The sequence below is a fragment of the Schistocerca gregaria genome, chromosome 7 (genome assembly GCF_023897955.1).
Source record: "Schistocerca gregaria isolate iqSchGreg1 chromosome 7, iqSchGreg1.2, whole genome shotgun sequence".
Classification (NCBI taxonomy): Eukaryota; Metazoa; Arthropoda; class Insecta; order Orthoptera; family Acrididae; genus Schistocerca; species Schistocerca gregaria.
The window spans coordinates 165,359,927-165,386,870 of NC_064926.1; the positions used below are offsets into that span (position 1 = coordinate 165,359,927).

Sequence of the window (26,944 nt, forward strand, 5' to 3'; positions counted from 1 at the left end):
AAACACTCAAGTGTGTGGGACACGCACTAAATACGACTAACAACAGGCACTGAAGCATAAAACGGAGTACAGTACAAATGATCGTAGGTTTGTTTCGCCCACGGGGAAGTGTCACGAAGATGCTAAAGAAACTTACGTCGCATGTGCTTGAAACTAACAGATAAAGGTTACATACAAAGTTTCAAAAACCAGGTTTAAGTTACGAATCTCGGAATATACTACAATCTCCTATGTATCGCTCCCATAGAGATCACGAGGACAAGGTCAGTCTTATTACAGCGCACAAAGAGGTGTTTAAACATTCTTCCTGCCCGCCATAAGAGAACGAACGGAAAGAAGCCCTAATAACTGACACACAGGGAGTACCTGCTGGCAGTTCACAGTGGTTTTAAAGTATGGATGTACGCGGGCATGCCCAAGAGTAATGCCTCCGAACTTTTTATGCGAAAACTATTAAAGGTTTTAAAATAAAGGAAATCCTAGCAACAATCTACATCTTTATTCTTCGTGTCTACACATTTGCGGGCCCCTACCACTACAGGATTCCGAACTGGAACATGTAACTTGGCGGTGTGGAACGCAACCTTGTCGGTGCGGGAGAAACAGCGTACTGTAATCATGTGTCGAGTACGAAGAGTGCGCCCACGCATGTAGCATCCTCTCCTTCAGCATGACAATGCGAGACCACACACTCGAACGCAGCAACATCTGCAACAAACCGACGCATTGCGTTTACTGTCATCGATCATCCTCCATACAATCCAGACTAGCTCCCATCCGATTTTCTTCTGTTTCCAAAACTTACAGAACACCTTCGAGAATTCACTTTGATAATCATAAAGCGGTGTAATCAGAGGTGAGGCTGTGGCTCCATCAATAGAGTCAAACACTCTTCAGTGACAGTATCAACAATCTGGTCTCTCTTTGTGAGAAATGTGTTCCTCGCCAGGATAACAATGTTGAGGAACACACTATGTGATCAAAAGTATCCGGACGCCTGGCTGAAAATGACTTACAAGTTCGTGGCGCCCTCCATCGGTAATACTGGAATTCAATAAGTTGATGACAGTTACAACTCACGCAGCCATACCTCCAAATCAGGTGCTGGAAGGTTCCTTGCGCAATGGCACCCCATTCCTCACGGAGTGCTGCACTGAGGAGAGGAATCGATGTCGGTCGGTGAGGCCTGACACGAAGGTGCTCTATAGGATTCAGGTCAGAAGTCTGTGCAGGCCAGTCCATTACAGGGATATTATTGTCGTGTAATCACTCCGCCACATGCCGTGCATTATGAACAGGTGCTCGATCGTGTTGAAAGACACAACCCCCATCCACGAATTGCTCTTCAACAGTGGGAAGCATGAAGGTGCTTAAAAGATCAATGTAGGGCTGTGCTGTGATAGTAGCACTAAAACAACAAGGGGTGCAAGCCCCCTACATGAAAAACACGACCACACCATAACACCACCGGCTCCGAATTTTATTGTTGGCGTCACACACGCTGGCAGATGACGTTCAATGGGTATTCGCCATGCCCACACCCTGCCATCGGATCGCCACGTTGTTTACCGTGATTCGTCACTCCACACAACGTTTTTCCACTGTTCAATCGTCCAATGTTTACGCTCCTTACACTAAGCAAGGCGTCGTTTGGCATTTAGTGGCGTGATGTGTGGCTTATGAGCTGCCGCTCGACCATGAAATCCCAGTTTTATAACGTCCCACCTAACTGTTATAGTACTTGCAGTTGATCCTGATACAGTTTGTTATTCCTGTGTGATGGTCTGGACAGATGTCTGCCTATTACACATTACGACCCTCGTCATCTGTCGGCTGCCCCAGTCAGTCAAAAGACGAGGTCGGCCTGTACGCTTTTGTGCTGTACGTCCCTTCACGTTTACAGTTCACTATCACATCGGAAACGGTCGCCCTAGGGATGTTTAGGAGTGTGGAAATCTAGCGTACAGATGTGTGACACCAGTGACACCCAATGACCTGACCACGTTCGAAGTCCGTGAGTTCCGAGGAGCACCCCATCCTGCTCTCTCACGATGTCTAAAAACTACTGAGGTCGCTGACTTGAAGTACATGGCAGTAGGTGGCAGCATAATGCACGTAATACAAAAAATGTATGTTTTTGGGGGTTTCGAGATGATTTTTATCACGAAGTGTAAATATGTAGGCATGAAGAATAAAGATGCAAAATGTTAATAACGTTTATTTTATTTAAAAAGCTTTAAGCTTTTTCACTGAAAACATTCGGAGGCCCTATTTTTAAGCACGCGCTCGTAGATGTAGATGCAGAAATTCGGTCATGTACATCTTACATATTCTCTTCCTTTTTTTCTAGCTGTGGTTGCTTTTGTGAGAACGTCGCCTCAGTTGCGATCGCTGACGTATTTCTATGAGAGATGAGTCAGCACGAATCCTATTTAGTTAACACTTTTTGCGTACTGTGCTAAGTCATCGTGATACGCCTGCAGATAGCAGGACGTTTCTGATTGGCCATAACGAGGGCTCGTAAAAGCCGCCGTTCCAAGTGAGCGGCGCTGAGTTGTCGCCGACTGCTGCTCCCCTACGCCGCGTCGCTGCTTCTCTACCGAGACACGGCCGGCTTTAGTAAGTCTCCCAGCTCTGCCGATTACTGAACGTTTCCCGGTGCAAACACCTGCAATGTACTGACACGGCTTTTAGCAGGCGAATAATGAGTGCGTACACAATAGCGGCTACGAATTAGTACTCAAATAATGCCGACTATAAATACACAACGATTCAAATACGCGTCGCACCATCCCGATTTAGGTTTTCCTAGTTTCTCTAAATGGCTCTAGGCCGGTCGTCGGCGAACTCATTAGTCGACGGAGCCAAATATCATCACTGCTACGAATGAAATTTATTTTCCGAGCCGAAATTTTTAAACTACAGTGACGGAAAAAGAAATTGCAACGCCGAGAAGGAGTTTACGACATAAACGAAATGTTGGTAAGCCTGTTAATACATCTGAAAGATCTACATCTACATCTACATTCATACTCCGCAAGCCACCTGACGGTGTGTGGCGGAGGATACCTTGAGTACCTCTATCGGTTCTCCCTTCTATTCCAGTCTCGTATTGTTCGTGGAAAGAAAGATTGTCGGTATGCCCCTTTATGGGCTCTAATCTCTCTGATTTTATCCTCATTGTCTCTTCGCGAGATATACGTAGGACGGAGCAATATACTGCTTGATACCTCGGTGAAGGTATCTTTTCGAAACTTCAACAAAAGCCCATACCGAGCTACTGAGCGTCTCTCATGCAGAGTCTTCCACTGGAGTTTATCTCCGTAACGCTTTCGCGATTACTAAATGATCCTCTAACGAAGTGCGCTGCTCTCCGTTGGATCTTCTCTATCTCTTCTATCAACCCTATCTGGTACGGATCCCACACTGGTGAGCAGTATTCCAGCAGTGGGCGAACAAGTTTACTGTAACCTACTTCCTTTGTTTTCGGATTGTACTTCCTTAGGATTCTTCCAGTGGATCTCAGTCTGGCATCTGCTTTACCGACGATTAATTTTATATGGTCATTCAATTTTAAATTACTCCTAATGCCTACTTCCAGATAATTTATGGAATTAACTGCTTCCAGTTTCTGACCTCCTATATTGTAGCTAAATGATAAAGAATCTTTCTTTCTATATATTCACAGCACATTACACTTGTCTACATTGAGATTCAATTGCCATTCACTGCAGAATCTCCTGCATTTCAGTACAATTTTACATTGTTACAATCTCTCGATATACTACAGCACCATCCGCAAAAAGCCTCAGTGAACTTCCGATGTCATCCACAAGGTCATTTATGTATATTGTGAACAGCAACGGTCCTACGACACTCCCCTGCAGCACACCTGAAATCACTCTTACTGCGGAACACTTCTCTCCATTGAGAATGGCATGCTGCGTTCTGTTTTCTCGGAACTCTTCAATCCAATTACACAATTAGTCTGATAGTCAATATGCTCTTACTTTGTTCATTAAACGACTGTGGGGAACCACATCGAACGCCTTTCGGAAGTCAAGAAACACGGCATCTACCTGTGAACCCGTGCCTATGGCCCTCTGAGTCTCGTGGACGAACAGAGCTAGCTGCGATTCACACGATCGTCTTTTTCGAAACCCATGCTGATTGCTGCAAGAGTACATTTCTAGTCTCCAGAAAAGTCATTATACTCGAACACAATACGTGCCCCAAAATTTTACAACTGATCGACGTTAGAGATATAGGTCTGTAGGTGTGCACATCTGTTCGACGTCCCTCCTTGAAAACGGGTGTGACCTGTGCCCTTTTCCAATCTTTTTGAACGCTACGCTCTTCTAGAGACCTATGGTACACCGCTGCAAGAAGGGGGTGGGGCAAATTCTATTCAGATTTTCCACCAGTAATATAAGAGTGGAGATCTTAGCGCCACAATGAGGATGGGTTTGCTTTAAATACACGCTGTAGCGATCTAGAGCGTCAGTTACCTATAAGACTGAAGGTGATTCGTTGACGTTAGGTAAGAATGCCTGTACGGCGACGAAGACGTATTATCAACAGCTCATTGAGTTTGAAAGAGGTCATGCAACAGGGCTACGAGATGCTGGGTGTTATTACTGATAGACTGCAGAAAGACAGGGCAAGAATGTACCCACTGAACATGACCGCTGGCAGCGGTTTCCACAAGAATGTACGGTCGCGAGAAGAAAGTGCTCCGAACGGCCACGTGGCACTACCGAGAGGTACGATCATCATCTTCGCTGCATGACTCTGGCGCATCGTATTGCGTCTGCAGCAGCATTTGGAACAGCAGTTGCCACCACAGTGGCACAACGAACTGTTACAAATCGGTTACTTCAAGAACGCTCTGAACTACACGCCTTGTAGCGTGCATTCCACTGACCCAAAACCACTACGACCTCATTGGAGGGCAGGGTAGAGTTCTGTAGATAGGTTGAACAAAACATGATACAACACTTAACATCGTTATTATTTATTGATAAAATTAAATTGTAAGATATTCATAAAATTAAATAATGGCAATGACTGACGGACACTAATGTGAACAATGGACTTGTATTTTCTTGGAAAGTTAGGGAAGTCACGTTTTTATATAGTTTTTAATTTTATGAGCGATTAGAGGCTGTCATCAATAAGATATCTTCTCAGTTTACCCTTGGTAAGGCTCAGGCTTCTGACCTTACTTCAAAATAGACTCCCCCGGCCGAAAACCGATTTCTGGGCATGGACCACGAAGTTTCAGTGGCACTGTACGTGAGAGACCACACGTAGTGTTTTGTGGAAGAGTCGTACTCAAGGGGCCAAAAAGCCGCTGTTTACGGACAACTGCTCTAAGAAAATGCGAGGATTGTTCCTTCGGAAGCGCACGGCTGATTTCCTTTCCCATCATCATTCCAAGCTTGTGCTCCGTCTCTCAACATCTTAATGTCGACGGGACAGTAAACCCTAATCTTCCTTCCCCCTTTTAAATGAACAAGGCGTTTTCTCATTCCTATGTTACGGTTTTGCTGTCATAAAATATTGTCTCAATGACATGCTGTCAATTTACAAGTTACTCGAGACTCTTTTTCCTTCATATAGTGATTTCTATTACACTATGTTCAACGTCCCTTGTGTTACCTCCACCAAAAAAACAACCACACACACACAACCATATTACTAGCTAATCGGAATTTATTCTGTGAAATAGGTGTTGTCAAAATCTATATGTTTTCAGTTTTTTGTTTGTCGTTAATTTTTATCACGGCATCTATTAAGTTCTTTCCGTCACTGGATACGTGGGCAAAGTTTGTTATGGATGAACACTGCACTTCTTGCTAAAAGCTTCTTTTCAGGTAGGCCAACAGGAGGCATTATATCACTGAGTGTCCTATTATATTTTCCCGTTTTCTGCTGCACAATGATTTCATAGCTCGCTATTTATATACGAGTGTCGTATCGGCAGTCTGCCATTTTCAAGTAATTCTGCAATATACAATATAGTTTTTTTCATATTGAACTACAAATGTATGTTAGATGGGTTATATGGCCTACGTTTTTTTATTTTTATAGATATTAAAATTTTTAAGTCTTACAAGGCAGTATCTTCGAGTGTCTGGTGAAACCTTTTATTTTTTATTTTATTTATTTATTTATTTTGCAGATTCCTTCGTTTGACAGCACTATCCACTCCAGTGACACAGAATGTGTTTGCAGTAAATTTGTAACTCATATTTGCGGAAGTTTAGTGATAATAGCTATACACAAACTTCAAAATATTCTACGCTCTCATAGATTTGCTTTGCGTTTAGAGTTCTAATGTTTTTTTTATTTATTTACTGGCATTGTGACGCGCCGAAAATCACCTAGCATAATTCTTAATGAACTGGAAGAACTAAGGCACAAGCAATATTTGGAAAACTTTACTGACTTATTGAAAGGAAAAGGGTAATTTTCAGCGTCTCGCGATGCCATGAGGTAAATAGAAACAATAAGGGCAATTGCCATGGCTTCAATAGGTTGAACCCGATGTCCATCATCTTAACTACCCCAAAGCATAACTTCAGGATGTTTTTATTCTGCCCAGAACTGGAATCATAGAATACATAGAACCAGGCACAATTTCCGAACAGAAATGCAACGACATTGAAAACACTTCATCAGGTCCTCCGCCGCAAAGTGATTCGTCGTATGTATAAAATACATATTTCCCAGAAGAAAGCAAATGAGTAGTGAACGAATATAATGATAGCTGCCTGCGATAATACGCTTCATTGGTTGAAATATTACGAAGTGGAAGATTTTTATGGTTATCCATAGAGATTGCTTTCCTAATCATGGATTTTCTGGACTTCAGACGCTGGGAACGTTTAGTCTCGTAAGGCTTGTCTGCTTTCCTCTTATGCAGTTCATTTTAAGTCGTTAGATGTTGTGTCTACTTTTGCAAAGCTTGTATCTGAGTTGCATCTTTCTCGTTGTTTATCTGTCAACCAAGGTTAGAACAAATTTGTCTCACATTGAACTGGTGTCAGTTCTGAAGAACCCAAAACTTATGTTGTAGTTCGTCATTTTGTTCGTATGACACAGTGTCCGAAATATTTTTCTATGAATATAACAGACATTAACTACCGAATACTAACTTATTCTGGTTAATACAACTATTTTCTATCGTGAATGCTGCAATATGATTTCCGGTCCCTCAGTGACTGTATAATATGATGCACTTTGGATACGGTTTCTTCTGTAAGTCTGGAGTTATGTTTTCCTCAGTCTCCACATCTACTTTCCTTGTAGTTGCGAATGCCTTTCTTAAAGTAAAGAAGTTTGTTGGTGATGCCATGCAATACCAAGAATGCTGGTGGACATACCTGAACATCCTGTATTCGTAAATCTCTATTAATACGTATCTTACAGACCAAGGAAAAACCATAACATGTAGATTCATCTGGACTTCTTAGCATTATAGGATTTACACCGAGAAATCCAGTCATGTGAGTTTTGTGTTACACGGGAAGCCATTTGACTGCATTTCTTTATTTATCTATTCCTTTCTTTAAATGGAACATTCCAAAAACATCTCAATCGTAAGCACTTACAATCGTTCAATTGTAATGTGACTCAAGGACTGTAATCTTTTTGAATTTTTGATAGCTTCATTTCACTTAATAAATAACTTTATGCACAATGTCCGAAACAGTAACACATGCGTGTTTCTGCTTAACTTACCAAGAAAAACCCATTTTCCGGCGTACTTCACATGCACACTGAGGCGCAGTTTTGTATCGGTCTTTGCTTCATTACTAAACATTGTAACAGTTCGAACTTCGTTTACAACATGTGAGCAATTCCTTAAAAACTGAGACAGATAGGTCCTGGTAAGAAATATTTTGAGAAATGAAACAAATAGGCTACATTTAAACAGATACAGTAATTTAATGTAAAAATCAAGTGTGAAACTGTATGCTGTCAATTAAACCTTTATTAAAGTATATGGGAAACACCTGCGTAATGAGCAAGTCCATGATGTAGAGGTTAGGTTATCACTGCTAAAGAAAAGGAGCTACATACTTAGAGCAAAATATTCATTTTACGGGGTTCTAGGATATTGAGACTAGTCCTTTATTCTCAGTGCGGTCTTTTGCACATGCTACTATAGTAGGTATTAATTTAATTGCTCAGTAAGAAACTAAACTCTGCCTGCACAGGCCATGAAGGCTCAACGTCACCGATTGACTGCCGTGTCATCCTTAGCCCACAGCCGTCACTGGATGCGGGTATGGAGGGGCAAGTGTTCGACACATGCTGTGCCGCCGCATGTCAGTTTACGAGACCGAAGCCGCTACTACTCAATCAAGTAGCTCCTCAGTTTCCCTCAGAAGGGCTCAGGCCCTTACGGTATCCCGCTTGCCAACAGCGCCCAGGAGACTGGATGGTCACCCATAAAAGTGTTAACCCAGCCCGACAGCGCTTAACTTCAGTGATTTGATGGGAACCGGTGTTATCGCTGCGACAAGGCCGTAATTACTCACTAATAACATCGGGAAACCCTACTGGTGACTTTTTCTTTGTGAGTCATCAGACTTCTGACTGATTTGATGCGGCCCGCCACAAATTCCTCTCCTGTACCAACGTTTTCACCTCAGAATAGCAGTTATAACCTGCAACCTCAATTATTTGTTGAACGTATTCCAATATCTGTCTTCCTCTTTAGCTTTTACCTTCTGAAGCGCCCTCTAGTACCATGGAAATTTTTCCCTGATGTCTTAAAGACGTCCTATCATCCTATTGTAAATAAACTGGTTGTCTCTTTTTAAAAAATAAAACATGACCTATACAATGAATCTGATTACCCCTGTTAGTCATGAACGAAAAAGAAAAATAGAAAAATCAGGTAATTCAGTAAAATTATTATATAGATGCGATAAATCACTTTAACGGGGACCAAATTAACAATTAAAGTCAATATAATTCCAGTAAACATGCACAAGTAAAAACAAGTTATTGTAGGGACCTACATAGACATCGCGCATCTGCTAAATGCCCACGAAATACGTAATTTTGTTTTGAAGCTGGCAGCCAATGAGAAAATAGATGCATTTTCATGCAGTAATGGCGGACAGCATCAGCTGGTAATATACGTAATTTTATGGCGGCTAACTTTTACTACACAAAAATAAAATATGTACTCCCTCCAAAAGAAGTTACAAACAAACATTAAAATAAAATTATAGTGAGCAGCAAAATGCCTGAGAAAAATTTTGAAAGAAAATTATTTATTGAACTTTAATTTGGCGGGTTTTCGACGCTGTCAATAAGACGAAATAATGGAAAGAATATTAATTTGAACTAAACAAAACTGAGATATTGTGACAGTAATTTAAAATAGTTAATTTAACTGCAATTGTCTTTAATTTTGAAATGAGAGAGAGCGTAATAATTTTCTTTTAATGTCTTAACTGTTGCTGCAGGCAGTGCGATGACGTCAGCGGTGGTTCGCTCAGACGATGTGTTTAGTGAATCTTGTTCCGTAGCGTGAAGATAATGGTGGATCGTCCTGTTTCATTAATATTCCAGTTACAGCGGTGGTCCACGTCTCCGTTGTAGTCGAATCAGTTGGCAGCGCTGGCGCGATGATAATGGTTCCAGTGTGTGCGTTGTCGTTACGCGCGAGACGTTTTATTATTAAAAGTTTATTAATCACGCGCTGCGGGTAGGTCGGAATTATGCAACGTCTTTAGCATTTAAGATATATATCCGGTTAATGCCAATACTTCGTACAGTTCTTTCACCATGCTGCCACAGGAAAACAGTCACGTGTTTTTTCACTATAACAATCCATTAAACATCAGTTCAATTACGTCGTCGTCTTTAAGACAATTTGAACGATATAATAAATGTTTCTTGATCAAATCACAGCACTGTTCTTTTACTTAACATTTTGGTTTGGTCCACTTAAACGCAATTCCAACAGTTAGTGTCACCACAAGACGATGGTGTCTGGTTCATGGCTTATTGTCACAAGTTCACACAGTTTGTAAAATCGTCACCGTAAACACTCGATATACTTTTCAGGTTTTACTGTTCACTTAATAATGCACAGTCTCCTATTAACACAGCGGACGGACTGTAATTAATTGTTCCTCCGCGTATCACCGTCTTTCACGCCTAAATTTGCAACATTTTACATCCGCGAACCAACCACGATACCACAACAACTCGAACGCTCTCTATCGAGAGACTTTCGCTCTCTCTCTGACACAATACTTCCCGGAGCCTAAACAAAAATTTACAACGCATATAGAACCAGACCATTCATATTCGTACAATATAAAATATAAAACAGTAGCAAAATGAATGAAGAAACAATGTGACGTATTAACAAATAAAGAATAGTTGAAATAAATGATACATACGTACTATGACAAAGTAATGCACAAAAGAAAAAAAAAATTATCGACATTCGGGGGAAGCAATGTTTTTACACTGTCCCTTATCAGTTTTTCCACATACCTCTTTCCTTGCCTATTTTATGGAGAACTTCCTCATGCCTTACCTTATGAGACATCTAATTTGCAACATTCTTCTGTAACACCACATCTCAACTGTTTCGATTCTCTTCTTTTCCAGTTTCCCCATAGTCAGTGTTTCACTACTGTACAATGTTTTGACCCAAACGTACCTTCTCAAATATTTCATCCTCACATTAAGGACCATGTTTGATACTGGTAGGCTTCTCTTGGCATGGAATGCCTTTTTTGCCAATAGTATGATTTTTTTAAATATCCTCCTTGCTTCATTCAAAATGGGTTATTTTGCTGCCTTGTTGTTGTTGTTGTTGCTGCTGCAGCTGCTGCTGTTGCGGTCTTCAGTCTGAAGACTGGTTTGCTGCAGCTCTATCCGTGCAAGCGTCTTCATCTCCGAATAACTACAGCAACCTACATCCTTCTTAATCTACTTGGTACATTCATCTCTTGGTATCCCTCTACAACTTTTACCACCACACTTCTATCCCAATACTAAATGGGTGATTCATTGATAGACCCCGAATGTGTCCTAACAATCGATCTCTATTTTCAGTCAAGTTGGGCCATAAATTTCTATTTTCCCACTTCTGTTCAGTACCTCCTCATTACTTACGCGATCTACCCATCCTCTTCAGCAGTCTTCTACAGCAAGACATTTTAAAAGCTTCTACTCATTTCTTGACTAAAACGTTTGTGGTCCATGTTCACTTCCATATATGGTCAGACTCCAGACAAATACCTTCGGAAAGATCTTCCTAACACTTTAGTCAATATTCGGCATTAACAAAGTTTTTCGTGTGATTGCCAGTCTACATTTTATATCCTGTCTACTTCGGTCACCATCAGTTATTTTGCTGCTCAAATAGTAAACCTCATTTATTATTTTAAGTGCCTCGTTTCCAAACCTAATTTCATTCGCCTTATATCCTAGTTTCAAGACACTATGCATTCCATTCAGCCGCTCTTCCAAGTCCTTTACTACCTCTGACAGATTTAGAAAGTCATCAGAAAACCTAAAAGTTTTTATCTCTTCTCCATGAGCTTTAATTCCTATTCTAAATTATTCTTTGGTTTCCTTTAGTTCTTGTTCAACGTGCAAGTTGAGTGTCATTGGAGATATGCTAAAACCTTGTCTCACACTCTTTTCAACCACTGCTTCCCTTTCATGCCCCTCGATACTTATAACTGCCGTCTGGTTTCTGTATACACTGTAAATAGCTTTCACTCCCTGTGTTATAAGGCAGCTACGTTCAGAATTTCAAAGAGAGTATTGGAGCCAATATTGTCTATAAATTTTATAAACATAGGTTTGCTTTTCCTTAACCTACCTACTAAGGTAAGTCGTAAGGTCAGTATTGCCTCGCGTGTTACTATTTCCTTCTGTAAAGAATTCGTGCCAGTATTTTGCAACCATCACTTATTAAACCGATAGTTCTCTAATTTTCCCTCATATTAGCAACTGATTTCCTTGGCATCGGAATTATTACATACTTCTCTAAGACTGAGGGTGTTTGTCCTGTCCCATATCTCTTGTTCACCGGAATGAAGAGTTTGATCGTGGCTGGCTCTCCATAGGCTATCAGTAGTCCTGACGGAATATCGTCTACTCCCTTGGCCTTGCTTCCATTTAGATCTTTCAATGCTCTACCAAATTCTTCTCGCAGTATTACATCTCCTCTTCATCTACGTCCTCTTACATGTCTATAATATTGCCTTTAAGTTCATCTCCCTTGTACAGACCTTCTATATGCTCCTTCCACCTTTCAGCTTTCTATTCTTTAATAAGTGCTGGTTTTCTACCTGAGCTCTTGATATTAATGCAGCTGCATCTTTTTCCTCCAAAGACCTCTTTAATTTTCCTACAGGCGGTCTCTATGTTTCCCATAGCGAAACATGCTTCTAAATCCTTACATTGGGCCTCTACCCATTCCTGCTTAGCTATTTTGCACTTCGTGTCAATCTCATTTTTAGATATTTGTATTCCCTTTCGTCTGATTCATTTGTTGAATTTTTAAATTTCTCCTTTCATCAGCTAAATTCAATATCCCCTGTGCTATCCAAGGATTTCTACTCGGCCTTGTCTTTTTGCCTATTTGATTCTTTGCTGCCTTCGCTACTTGATCTCTTCAAGCTACCCATTCGTCTTCTACTGTATTCCTTTCCCCTGTTCCAGACAATCGTTGCCCAATGCTCCCTCTGAAACCACCTGCGTAGCAGAATTTCTTAACTTCGCCTACTTCGTGATCACCAGTTTTGATGTTAAGTATCTATCTGCTCTCATGTCTGCTAATTCTCATTACTTTCGTCTTTCTTCGATTTACTCTCAATCCACATTCTTCACACATTAGACTGTTCATCCCATTCAACAGATTCTGTATTCTTCTTCACTTTCCCTGACGATAGCACTGACGTCAGCGAGTTTTATCATTAATACCCTTTCACACTAAATTTTCATCACATTCGTGAACCTTTCTTTTATCACCGTCATTGCTTCTTCGATACATACTCGTAACAGTAGCCGCGAAAGACTACATCCATGTCTTACGCCCTTTTTTAATCCTAGCATTTCGTTCTTCGTCTTCGAGTCCTCTTGTTTCTTCTCAGTCTTTGTATGTATTGTATATTACCCGCTTCTCTCCATAGCTTACCCCTACTTTCATGAAAATTTCGAACATCTCAGAAAATTTTTCATGTGGAACGCGTTTTCCACGTCGACAAATCCCATGAACGCTTCTTGATTTTGCTTGAGTCTTGTTTCCATTATCAATCGCAACGTAAGAACTGCCTCTCTGGTCTTTTACCTTTGCTGAAGCAAAACTAATCATCATCTAACATATTCTCAATTTTATTTTCCAGTTTTCTGTATATTGGAGACATGAACTGTTAGAAAGTCTGATGGTAAGTTGTCAGTCTCATAGATTCTACTCATCTCTGTGAATAGTCCTTTTGATGCTTCATTGAATTGCATATCGCTCAAGCATGCTTTCAAAAATGAATTCACGTGTTTTGCTCTTATTGGCTACACACTGAATGAAGATTTCAAAGTGAGAAAATATGTAACTTGCAGTGACACTGACGAACTGACTGTCTAATGAAACAACAACTCAATTTTCATGGAAAATATACCTGTACGTCGTTTTGTTCCTTCTACATTTCAAGAATATTTCACTTTATCGATATCCACAAGTCATGACAGTATGCCTTGCTCATTTATATTCTCATTGCACACATTTATTGCCTAGCAAAGAAACATTGGGTACGTTTTCTTTTTTTGCGAACGTGAACATAAAACATCTTATGCATATGATTTAAAAGATGAAACGGTAACAATTGAGAATCTACCAATATGCAAACAAGCATTGTTTTCAGAGTTCTAGATTCATCAGCTATCGACCCAAATACGGTAAAAGAGGAACTAAGAAAGCACTCTTCTCGTATCACATACTTTTATTCTTGGTTATTTGAAATGTATAAACAAAAAGAAAGCTACATTTACTAGGGCAAATGCGTCATATTACTGGATCAAATACACCTCTAATAACAGAGAAACATTTTGAAATGGCTTCCTGGGGTTACGTTTTACCGTACGCACTGTAACATCTACTATTTAAATGAACTCTTACGTCCACACGACAGAAACAGCGAACAGAACACAACCGTAAACAGTCTCCAGGTAAACTATAGTCTGTTAATGTTATGATGGGTGCCTAACACGGCGACGCCATCTTCAAAACAACGTACAGCGCAAGGCGGTAGCGCCACCTCCCCTTAATTTTATACCCGTGTGTTAGACCCGCAACATAAATTAAATCTTTGCACAGTACATGACAACACAGAATAACGTCTTCGTGTGTGTAAATATTATCACTGAAATTTCGCGAATATGAACTGTAACTTCGTCTGTATGTCATTGGAGGGTACTGTGCTGTCAAACGAACTTAACCAAACAGGTAATTGCACAGAAATATGAACTTGTGACAAGCGTCAATAGCACAGAAACTGATAAACAATCTTAACAGACACTCCATGATGCTGTCTTGTGGCAGATAACTATGTAAATATATACGAAAATAGACGTAAGCCATGTAATTTATATTTTATAACTTTATACAAAAAATTATATTTTATATAGCAGAATTGCTTGTAAATGACATACTGTCGATAAAAGATTTGTCGTACGTAAATAACGAGCTAATGAAAATCATTCTGCAGCAGAAAACGGGAAAATATGTAATTCGATCCTTTCTGTCCAATAATAAGGGTGCATGATGGGCACTATAAGACTTGTCTTCTTCTTGTGTAATAATTGCGAATGTCACTGACGATTTTGAGTTGTGATTGTTGATAACTAACTTCATAATGGAGTATACGGACTGTGCAGCTTGCGCTAGTATGCCCAACTTCTCAGAAAGCTGTTACAAGTATTTATAGAGTGGATACCATTGCGATATCGATCGCCACACGGTCGGCCTCACTTTAAAACACGCTCGTTACCAACCACGTTTCCTACAGCCGTCAACCCGGCACGCTGGCGCTGCCACGAACGCTTACGCCGATGGCAATGGCAAGCAGCTGCTCTTCGTGGCTCTATTTAAGTTCAAACATCGACGGACAGAGCCCATTTTAAGTGTTTGCTATTTCATAACTTTTATAGATTTCCGCATCTATCAGGGCTCGTATCTAAGGTGTATTCATTGTATTGAAAACTGACTGAATTGTAAACCTTGGTATCTGCATATATTTCGTCATTCCCATCTACTTTTAGCAACTGAGCTGCAACTACAGCAAACAAAGTTATGTATTACTTCTACTGTTTGACATTAGATGTAGGATAAACTAATAACTGAATTATCTGTCCACGAATCGCGTCTGTTCCTCTCTCCTGCACCCACTAACGAACCACAAAGCGTACAAAGGAAGTTACAACAACCACATTACCCTTATTACACGATTCTGTGCAGCTAACACTTTTCCCTCAGATTTATACGGCACTTGTGACTGAAAATTGGAAAATCAGTTCAGCCATGTGATGTTTATGTCCGTCAAAATATCATGTTATTCACAACATAAACGTCTACAGTTCGCGATCTGTATTGTATGTGGCTTCTGGTTAAGGTTATTATCAATATAAACAGGTATGAATTTAGAGTGTTCTGTTTCATTTACTAATTTCACCTATATAGCGGCGGGATCAGACCTTGTTCAGTATAACATTACATGTTTTCTGTTTTATCGAAGTTTGGTGACAATCCATTTCTAGAAGACCACAAACTAATTATTTTATTTAAATATTAAATTTCCTAGTGTTGAAGTTTCTCCGTTAAGCATGATTTTAATAGCTGCATCGGCAGCAAAGAGAACTATTTCTTCTTTCTGAATACATGATGAAATCTGTTATACATATATAACAAAAACAAAAGTGGACCTAATATTTAGTCCTGTGGTAAACGTATAGTGTTTATTCCCCTTTCTGAATATGTTATGTTTTTCTCGCTCTCCCTCTGTTTGTTAATGCACTACTGTATTTCGACAGGTGTCGAAGGCAGGAAGGAAGGAAGGAAGGAAGATAGGAAGGAAGTTTGAATGTAACGTCCCGTCGACATAGAGGACATTAGAGACGGGACAGCCATCGCCAAAGTCCATAAACTCATTGGCAGCGGAAGAGGAATTCTCTAAAGATGAGATCTTGTGCTCTGAAAGCAAATATTGTGTACGGGAACTGACACCAAAGAAATGAGAATGATGCTGCAGTTTCGTGTACTAACCAGTTACGTGTAATTAGGCGTGGTCACTTCCAAAGTGAGGCCCATTTGAGTGCATACATGTTTGCAAGCTTGATTTGGAGAACATTTCTGCAAGTCGTTTCCTCTAAGACTGCGCAGGTTTCCGCTGGTTTCGGCTTCCCGCTGAACGCACGACTACAACTGTAGTAAACTGATGACGTGTGCCACTGCGCCGACCTATTGTGGTGAAACCTGTCACACCGTAGGAGGGCAATTACGGTAATTTAACTTAAGGAACAGCAAACGCCAATTCATTTGTTTTATATTAATTGTGGAGGTTCAGCATCTTACGGTCCTATACTCTTTACCAAGCGGGCTGTCACTTGATGTAGCGTTATTTTTCTGGAATTCTGTGTAGGAGTACTAGAGCTACACGGCCAGGAAAATAAAGTTCACTATTCCGACACATGATCTTGATGTTCGGACCACTAACTACTGTTCATGGTTTTACATTTGTGAGACATAATGTCCTCGTTGCTCCGTTTTGATAAACAAATACTTTTGACCACTTCCGTTCTGGATCAGTAATCTTTATTTGCAGGAGCGCGTCGTATCAGCTCCAGAGGTCATGGTCGGTTCCTGCTCGTTGATATTGTTGTTGTTGTAAATGTTGCGGTCTTCAGTCCAAAGACTAGTCAGGCGCAGCACTCCACGTCATATTCTCTGCAAGCGTATTCACGTCTGCATCTCTGCTGGAATGCACCTCTACAAATCCCGTCGCCCACCTGGCAAATCCCCACTCCCTATTTCATCGCCAAACTGAAGATCCATGATGTCTTAGGATGCGTTCTATCAACCAATCTCTTCTTTTAATCAACTTCTAGCTCAAATTTCTTTTCTCCACAGATTGATTCAGATATTCTCCATTAGTTATATGATATGCTCATCTAAGCTTCAGCATCCTTCTGTCGCACCACATTCAAAACTTTGTATTCTTATCTTGTGTAAACAGTTGATCGTTCACGTAACATTTAAATATATATTCAGTGTTAACTAATTTCTCATTCTCAAATGTGGTTTTCTTACTATTGCCAGCCAGTTTGTTATATCATTTCCTCTTCGGCGACAGTGATTTTCCTTATCAAAAAGTAAAACTGATTAACTACTTTTAATGTCTCATTTCCTGATTCCCTTACCATCGGCAAATTTAATTCGACTTCGTTCCATTACCCTTTCATTGATATTCATCCTGCGTACAACCTCTTTCCAGGAGCCTAAATCTGCCCTTCAACTGATCTCTCAAATACTTCGCAGTCTCTGACGGGACTACAATGTCACTGGAAAATTTCCTAGCTTTTTTGTCTTCTTCCTGAAATTTAATACCCTTTATAAATTTCACCTTTGTTCCCCTTACTGCTTGCTCAAAGAACACATAGAATTATTCGGATATTGGCAATCACTGTCTCATTCATATCTCCGCTATTGTCAGCTTTTCATGTCCGTCTACTCTTGTTGCAGTCTGGTATCTGTGAGAGCACCCTGTATTTTATCGGTGCTACCTTAGGAACTTTAAAGTGTATACTCCAGTCAAAATTCTTAAATGTGTTCCGTAAATTTTTTTACTCTGGTGTAAAGATAGGTTTATTTTTGGTTTTCTGATATCTTTCGCGAGACCGGCTTCAACGTCTTTCAGCTTTTCTGTATAAAATTCTTGTCAGTATTTTCTGTAAGATGAAGAGTACACTTTATCGCAATTTGCACACACACACACACACACACACACACACACACACACACACACACACACACACACATTCGTATATGTGGCTGCCGCTTGAAAATGAAGTTTCTCCGAAACTGATCATGCCTCGGAATGAAATATAATGTGTAATAAAAGTTAATCATGTGGGATCTTCTTTAGTACTTATGTAACACTCCCGAAATGGACGAATTATGTCTTGGACGGGACATGTGTTGTAGAGGATCGGACACCCCACTCCTTTTCACATTCGTCAGACATAAGCAAAAACACCCTGTGAATGCGTTGATGTCATTAGAATAAATTACTGGGGTTACGGAATTGATGGCATTTGCAGTAAGGTATTTGAAGCTTGTTCCTCACAGATAAGTAGGATTCTCAGCTACGTATGTAATAGCTCTTTGGAGCAGGGTGTTTTCCCTGATAGACTGAAATATGCCATTGCATAAAAAGGGGGATACGTCGGATGTCAACAACTATCGACCATTCTCTCTTCTGACAGCTCTATGAAAATTTTTTGAGAAAGTAATGTATTCAAGAGTAGCCTCCCATATTTGTAAAAATAAAACACAAACAAAATGTCAGTTTGGTTTTCAGAAAGGCTTTTCAACAGAAAATGCTATATACGCTTTCACTGATCAAATATTAAATGCTCTGAATAACAGGACATCACCCATTGGTATTTTTTGTGGTCTCTCAAAGGCCTTTGATCGTGTAAATCATGGAATTCTTTTAGATAAGCTAAATCATTATGGTTTGAGGGGGGCAGTGCACAAATGGTTTAATTCATACTTAACTGGAAGAATGCAGAAAGTTGAAATAAGTGGTTCATGCAATGTTAAAACAACAGCTGATTCCTCAAACTAGGGGGGGGGGGGGGGCCTATCAAGTACAGGGTCCCACAGGGTTCGGTCTTAGGTCTTTTACTGTTCCTGATATACATTAATGACTTATCATTCCACAATGATGAAGACGCAAAGTTAGTTCTTTTTGCTGATGATACAAGTATAGTAATAACATCCAAAAACCAAGAACTAAGTGACGTAATTGTAAATGATGTTTTTCACAAAATTATTAAGTGGTTCTCAGCAAACGGACTCTCTTTAAATTTTGATAAAACACAGTATATACAGTTCTGTACTGTAAATGGCACAACTCCAGTAGTAAATATAGACTTTGAACAGAAGTCTGTAGCTAAGGTAGAATTTTCAAAATTTTTAGGTGTGTCGATTGATGAGAGGTTAAACTGGAAGCAAGACATTGATGGTCTGCTGAAACGTCTGAGTTCAGCTACGTATGCTGTTAGGGTTATTGCAAATTTTGGTGATAAGAATCTCAGTAAATTAGCTTACTATGCCTACTTTCATTCACTGCTTTCGTATGGCACCATATTCTGGGGTAATTCATCGTTGAGTGGAAAAGCATTCAGTGCTCAAAAACGTGTAATCAGAATAATTGCTGGAGCCCATCCACGTTCATCCTGCAGACATCTATTTAAGGATCTAGGGATCCTCACAGTAACCTCACAGTACATATATTCACTTACGAAATTTGTTGTTAATAATCCAACCCAATTCAAAAGTAATAGCAGTGTGCAAAGCTATAACACCAGGAGAAATGATGATCTGCATTATGCAGGGTTAAATCTGACTTTGGCACAGAAAGGGGTAAATTATGCTGCCACAAAAGTCGTTGGTCACTTACCAAACATCATCAAAAGCCTGACAGACAGCCAACCAACATTTAAAAATAAATTAAAAGAATTTCTAGATGATAACTCCTTCTACTCATTTGCTGAATTTTTAGATATAAATTAAGGGAGGGGAAAAAACAACTTAAACATTAGTGTCCTGCAATATTTTGTGTAATGTAATACCTTGTACAGTCATCTTTTATTAACCTGACACGTCCCACATCATTACGAAGTGTAGTATCCATGATCTATGGAACAAGTATTAATCTAATCTAATCTAGGAGTGGCCACTTTTTCTAACACAGAACACATCAATGTTTAGCTGTAAAATTTGTTTAATTTCTGTATTGTTGTCAAAGAAGTACTTGGGTTTACAATGATTGTGACATGATAATTTCAGGACAGTTACCAAGATAACGTATTACGTTTTGTTTAGCAGAAATAACACTGAACACAACAATCTCAAATTTAAATAGAAGATTCTCTACAAGATTTTGCTTATTTCTAGACATTGAACCCTTGTCTGTGTTGGTCAATATTACAACGAATCATCCGGTTCTAAGTTCGGTACTATGTAGGATGACAAGTCTACAGAGGATGTTTAGTTTTTGTGACAAGATGAGTAAAAGATTACTCAAGGTTGCTCATGTTCACAGTGGACGCAATCTGGTGATCCAACAATTTTACACCTCTGCCAGCGGTATTTACCTTTAGCTGCGACGTGCTGTCGGATTCATGGCTGCTCTCGCACCCCCTGAAAATTCTATAAAAAGCTAACCAAAATCTTTACTGATTTTATCAACTGAGACTGGCCTATGTTTCTCGTTAGGTGAGAAAACGTGTACTCATCCCTAGTCTGGGAAAATATGGCGATATACACGTGCACTGATGGAGCAGTGTGTGTACTTCAACGCCCTCTCAGTTCTTGCAAGAACAATTCACTACGTGGCTGTTTGTCTTCTCAGCTATCTGAGCTCAACGACTCTTCAGCTAATTTCTTGCTGAATGTCAGCCAGAGTGAAAGCAGTGTTCACAGAAAAGTTGCCATTTTAAAGACCGTGATCAGCTCTGTTTTACACTCGACACTTGTTCAGGAGAGTATCCCCGAAGTTTTCGGTACTGTGTCTTTCGTAGCAAACTGTCCCACACCTGTGTCCTTCCGTGCTTCATGTCACGACTTTTTCAGACCAATGGTAGCGTTCCTTTCATTTTGTGGATCTACCCCTGCCAATTGCAAAAAGGCCTACCTTTAAATTGCGTCGAAATATCGGCCCTTTTTCTCCTTCTGCGTTTATTTCAGCCAGTCGGACATTTTGTGCCCACTCCTGACGCCTAAACATTACACACGTACATCAGGAGTGTATCACGGGCCTTTCATGTGCCCAACTGCGTGTGTGGCTTGTTTGTATCATCTGGAAATCCTCCAACGCAGTTTTCTAAAGAATTTCTCCGTCTCAGGCAGCGCTGGGTCACTACCTGCTCCCCTCGCTGTATCGCCCAGTGCGTTCGATATCTCTTTCGCTCTGGTACACCAACTCCTGTTAGAAGCATTTCCTTGTATGCAGGCCACGACGGCGCAACTGACGCCTGTTCCCAGACGAAAATGTTTCTTTCAACAGATTTTTCAGCTTTTGCTCACTGACATGCAGGATTTGGGTTCAGTGTAGTAATACTTTTGAATCGAGTGTCATCCCATTTGGCATTACCTATTGTACGTTTTGATAGGCAAATCTGTTCACTACCACTGAAGTATGTCAGGTGACATATCCATCTACTTGTTACGACGTACAAAACTCATGCAAGGTGCGAAATTAACATACATTCAAGGTGACACCGCAAGGGGAAAAAAACAACGATGTTAGGAAAGCACTTATTAGCAAACCTGTTTAAGCTTAACTCACGTGAAATATGCTGTTGAATTCTGAAACTGCCACATGTAAAAAAACGAATATCTGAGAAATGAATTGTGTGACTTAGTATTGCACTAACTTGGCACATGTTTATAGAAACTTACAAGTATGCTTCATCTTCTCATACTTCAGATATGTTGGAAATGAATGTCGTGCAAAGAGAATCACTAATACGAGATCCCGAGTAAGAAACTGGTCAGGGTTCAGTTTTGAAAAAGGAATTGTAGCAAACTGGTAAGTGCACTCTGTTTCTGCATTATTACCTTTTTGTTTTAAAACCATGTTTCTGGACATGTTTGCTTCTAATAAGTTATTGTAAGCCGTTACTTAGAGAGTTTGATTATAAGTTTCACTGTCAAAGTCAAAAAGGGTCACCTTCAACTTCAGTGCATACTGAAACGCCTGCAGATAGATGTTCTCCTAATCGTAGCTGGTTTCCTTAGGATGGGGGACCACACCCCAATCACAAAAAATATCCCCATATCATATCATCACCTCCGTTGTAGCAGTCTGTTCGTGCTACACATGATGGCACCTCCAGGTATTCACGAAGCCCAAACACTTTTATTGGACTTCACTAGGGTAAAGCGTGATTAATCACTACAAATCACTCACTTACAGTACAGTGGCGGTGTTCTTTGCACCATCTCAAGCGTCACTTAGCTCTGACTACAGAAACGTGTGGCTTATAAGCAGCTGCTCGACCATAGTACCCCATTCTTTTTAACCCCTTGCGCACGGTCAATGTCCTAGCGGGACTGCTGGTAGCAATTTGGAACTCACGAGTGGTTCCTCCCGCTGGTTCCGTACTATTTTTTACAACCACTCTCCGCAATGCTCAACGGTCCCTGTCCATCTGTATGTAACGTATGCTCAGTCTTGATTTTGCAGTGGTTGTTACTTCGTATTTCATCCCACAGACATATCACACACAGTCTTGCTGAGTGGCCTTAGAAGAGTTGTAATGCATCCGATGGCTTTGTTACTCGTATGGCGCCCACTTTTTCTTTTAAACTATTTCATCTACAACAATAGATAAAATGTGGGAAACTTATTAACATCGAAAATTACGCTGTTGTCGTTAAAAATCATCTTACCATTCGTGAAAGATCGAGTGTCTCTGCGTGTGTTTGTATGCAGTATGTTCACACTTTCTTTTACAGATTTACACTGTGTCATCACTGTGAATGTGTACAATACACTTTCAATGGCTCACTGTTTACAAGATACTAAAACAAGATGGCAGACTACCTGAATAAGGTTTGGGCAGGAGTTTCGAATCTTGTTTTGACCTTCGGCTTTGAGAGGTGAGAGGTCTCTCTCTCTGTCTCTCTCCCAATTTGTGTGTATGTGTTTTGGGGGGGGGGGGGGGGGCGAGGGAAGGGGGGAGGGAGGGGGGCGCTTGCAAGAGTGCGTGAATAAGATTAAGGTGATCATATTGGGGTTTGAAGCTCTTGTTTTCCGTGTTTACTTTCACAATACGTGTATTTTTGAATAGGGACTGCCTTTAGCAAAACACAATTTTTCTTTAACCTGAACATGTTTCACTGCAGTTGCAGCATCTTCAGTGGGCTTTTATTTTTTATCTGTTAAGGATAAAGAATGTTCTTTACTGTTTGTATACATGTAACTATTAGCTTTTAAATCGTAATTACAGGTATTTGAAAAAACACATAAATTATGAATTCATACCATGTTTACAAGATTGTGTGGTTTTTCTGATGTGTTGAGTTTCTACAGAGAATTTTTTATTCCACAGTTTGTCATCTACAACCACATACACCTTAAAGCAGACAAATTGTTTAAGCCAAAATCACGATTTTAAAATTGTTATTTCTATGCCTGAAATTAATTAATTCCATGTGTGTGTGTGTGTATGTGTGTGTGTGTGTGTGTGTGTGTGTGTGAGAGAGAGAGAGAGAGAGAGAGAGAGAGAGAGAGAGAGAGAGAGAGAGGGAGAGAGAGAGAGAGACAGTAAGTTTTAGGATTTTCTTTCCTTTGTGTGTGTGTGCGTGGTGGGGGGGGGGGGGGGGGATGCTCTACAGGTTGGTCTTGTTTAACAATTCTTTGAGTGCAGAGAACTGAGGCCAATGCAGAGGGCTGTGTATTCATTTATCACTTGTTTTCCTTCCATGATGGCTTTTTGTATCTGATAATTTTCTTCAATTATTAGTTTTGGTAGGCGGCTGTTGCTGCATTTGAGAATTTTCAAATCAGTATTGATGTTTTTGGGTTATGCTTCTTGTCCATGAGGTGTTCAGCAAATGTGTCATGACAGCTGTTACTTTTTAATGCTCTTATGTGTCTCTGGTATTAAGGTTTCTGCTTGTCTCCCCTACATAAACTGCTTTGCAGTCCAGACGTGTTAGTTGGTAAACACGAGATGTTGTGTCTGTCTGTGCTTCTGTTGGTTGTCCTTAGTTTTCTCTGTGTTGAGTTGCTTGTCCTGTAGGCTATTTTTACCCCTTTTTTCTGAGTATGTTGCCTATTCTGTGGACTGCTTTGCTGTTGTAGCTGAGAGTGAACCACCTGTTTGTCATTGTGGGTGTTTCTTGTTCATGTGTGGATTCTGTGTGTTTTTTAAGTTGATGAGGAGGCTTCTGTTTTTGTATGTTTGGTGTCCTCTATAATTTTGTGGTTCAGTTTATCTATAGTGTTTGTGTCATATCCATTCTCTACTGCTATTTGTCTGTCTGCAAATCATTCTTGTAGTTGTCTTCAGTGAGTGGGGTTTTGTTCAGTCTGTGAGGCATGTATTGGAAGCCAGCTACTGTAATCGGATGATTAGAGTCTTTGTGAATGGCTGTGCTGGTGGTGGTCACTTTCCGGAATATAGAGAATTGGTGTTGGTTGTTGTGTCTATATTGTGAGGTGAAGGAAATTTAACCTTTTGTTGTGTTCTGTTTCTATGGTGAATTTTATTTTTGAGTGTACTTTGTTTATATCACTGTGGAGTTGTTGAATGCGACTTAGTGTTTCATCTACAAGGCAAATGATGTCATCTACATAACGGTACTAATATATTAAATGGTATTGTTTGGGTCTTACTATGGTTTCAAACATTTTATTTTCAGTGTGATTGAGAAAAATGTTGGTTAAGAGTCCACTTATTGGTGAACCCATTGGAAGCCCATCTTCTTGTGAGTAGAACTGATTGTCAAATGAGAAATAGTTTTGTTCTGTGATTAGCTTTAAAATGCTAGCTGTGTCTTTTATGTGAGGTTCAGGAATTTTGGCTTGTTTTTCTATCCGTTGTTTGCTGATTTTGATGGTTTCTGTGGTGGGGATATTGGTGTACACGGATGTGATGTCAAATGATTTGAGTGTGGCTGTTGTGGGCATGTTGATGTCTTTGATTTGTTGTATCAGTTCTTCAGTTTTGTGTATGCTTCTGTTATTTGTGTATATGTAATGTTTTTGTAAGTAGGTGTGCATTTCTCTAGCTAAGCGATATCTGGGCGCACTTCTGAAATTGACTACAAGGCATATCGGAATGCCTTTAGTAGGCTGTTCAATATGGGTGTTTGGGGGTTTTTGTTTCAAATATTTTGCTTTCTGATTTGTGAATAAGTATGAGATTTTTTAGGAGTGTTAGTGTGTTTTTCTGGTATATTTGTGTAGGATCAATGGTTAGCTTTGTTATGTTGTAGTCTTCCAGAAATTCAAAGGTTTTTTTCCCTTGTATTCATCCTGTTTTATTATTATCATGGTGCTGCCCTTGGCTGATCTCGTAATGAGTGCCTCATTGCCTTTAAGTTTGTCCTTTATTTTTCTGGATGTTTTTTCTTCTTCAAAAAAAGTAATGGCTCTGAGTACTATGGGACATAACTTCTGAGGTCATCAGTCCCCTAGAACTTAGAACTACTTAAACCTAACTGACCTAAGGACATCACACATATCCATGCCCGAGCCAGGATTCGAAAGTAGCGGTCCCGTGGTTCCAGACTGTAGCGCCTAGAACCGCTCGGACACAACGGTAGCCTTTTTTCCTTTAGTTTTTGTTTTCCTTTATTATACATCTTATTTCTTCTCGACTAATTAGCTTGTCAGATCTGCATTGAAGTTTGGGTTATTGTTTCTTTCTTGTTGTTTTATGATGTACCCACTTTCTGTGATAAGATTCTCCAGTGTCTTGTGTGTGATGTGTGTTTTGACATTGTATTTTGGGCCTTTTTCTAGAAAATTTATATCTTGATTGGTTAGTTGTACGTCAGTAAGGTTGACCAGACGTTTGTGGAATGTGTGGTTTGCTTGATTTCTATTTTTATGTGCTGAAGCTTTGTTTTATTTTAAAAGAGTGTTTAGTTTGTGTTGTTTTTATTCCATTTTGATTTTATTTGTGTTCCTGTGTTTTGTTTGACTGTATTCATGATATCATTAAATATTTCAGAGATTTTAAAGTGATTTTCTAGTTCTAGGTGAATTTTGAGTAGTTCGACATTGGGTTCCTGCTTTTTTATATGTAGGTATTTAATTTCTTGCTTCATCCACTCAATTTCGGCTTTGTGTTTGGCATGACAAGCTGCAGGTGACATACTGTTTACATTTATATGTATATAGTTAAGTATTACATTACGTGAAAGTCAAATTCTACTGATTTTATATTTAAAATAGTTTTATGTAACTTTTCTGTGGTTTTCCGGAATTTGTTGTACAGCTTGCTCTGAAATGCCAGAAAACTGACGATACTGCGCTTGTGTAAGTAGAATGAAGTAGGAAGCCTGTGTGTTCATACGTATCTAGCATTAAGAGGGTTTTCATTTCGTCATAAAACAACAGGACATCAGATGATACACCGAGAACATTACACTAAAATGCATAATTCGGCTTAAAGTGCACAATCGTATGTCCAGATTCACAAAGAGGTAGGTCCCAAAATGATATTAAGGTTTTTCAGTGTGGTTTTCGGGATGCAAATTTTCTTGGAGTACCAGTATTGTATCATGTTTCTTTCTATATTATGGCCTAATGCCATATGTGCCGGAAGACAAAAACGTTGATTTCAAATTCAGAAAACAGTTGAAACTAGCCAATAGTGTGGAAGGAAACAATTCGTTTCAAATAAATTAGCTGCCTCTGCGGAAAAGACTAATAAAAGACGAAAATCGGCAAAAATAACTTCATTGTTCTGCAAGGCGATTAATCCTTGACTGCCAAAAACGTGGAAATAAAATAAAATTAGAAATCTGAAACGTTTCCGTTTTTGCGTAATGTATTTTAATTCACTTGATAGCTCCCGGCCACAGAATTCTATTTTGTTTTCATTTGACATGAGAGCTGTAAACGAAGAGGAAACAGCAAAATCACTAAAAGTC

The 26,944-nt window shown here is 39.8% G+C and overlaps 1 protein-coding gene across 1 annotated transcript in view; it reads left to right on the forward strand.

The window, feature by feature from the left end:
* The first annotated feature begins 2,578 nt into the window (after window positions 1-2,578).
* The window catches only part of LOC126281508 (probable cytochrome P450 6a13), a 210,936-nt gene continuing 186,570 nt past the window's right edge, over window positions 2,579-26,944 (forward strand). Inside the window, exon 1 of the mRNA XM_049980530.1 lies at window positions 2,579-2,619. The gene's annotated coding sequence lies outside the window, so the exon portion shown is untranslated. The remainder of the gene's footprint in view (window positions 2,620-26,944) is intronic.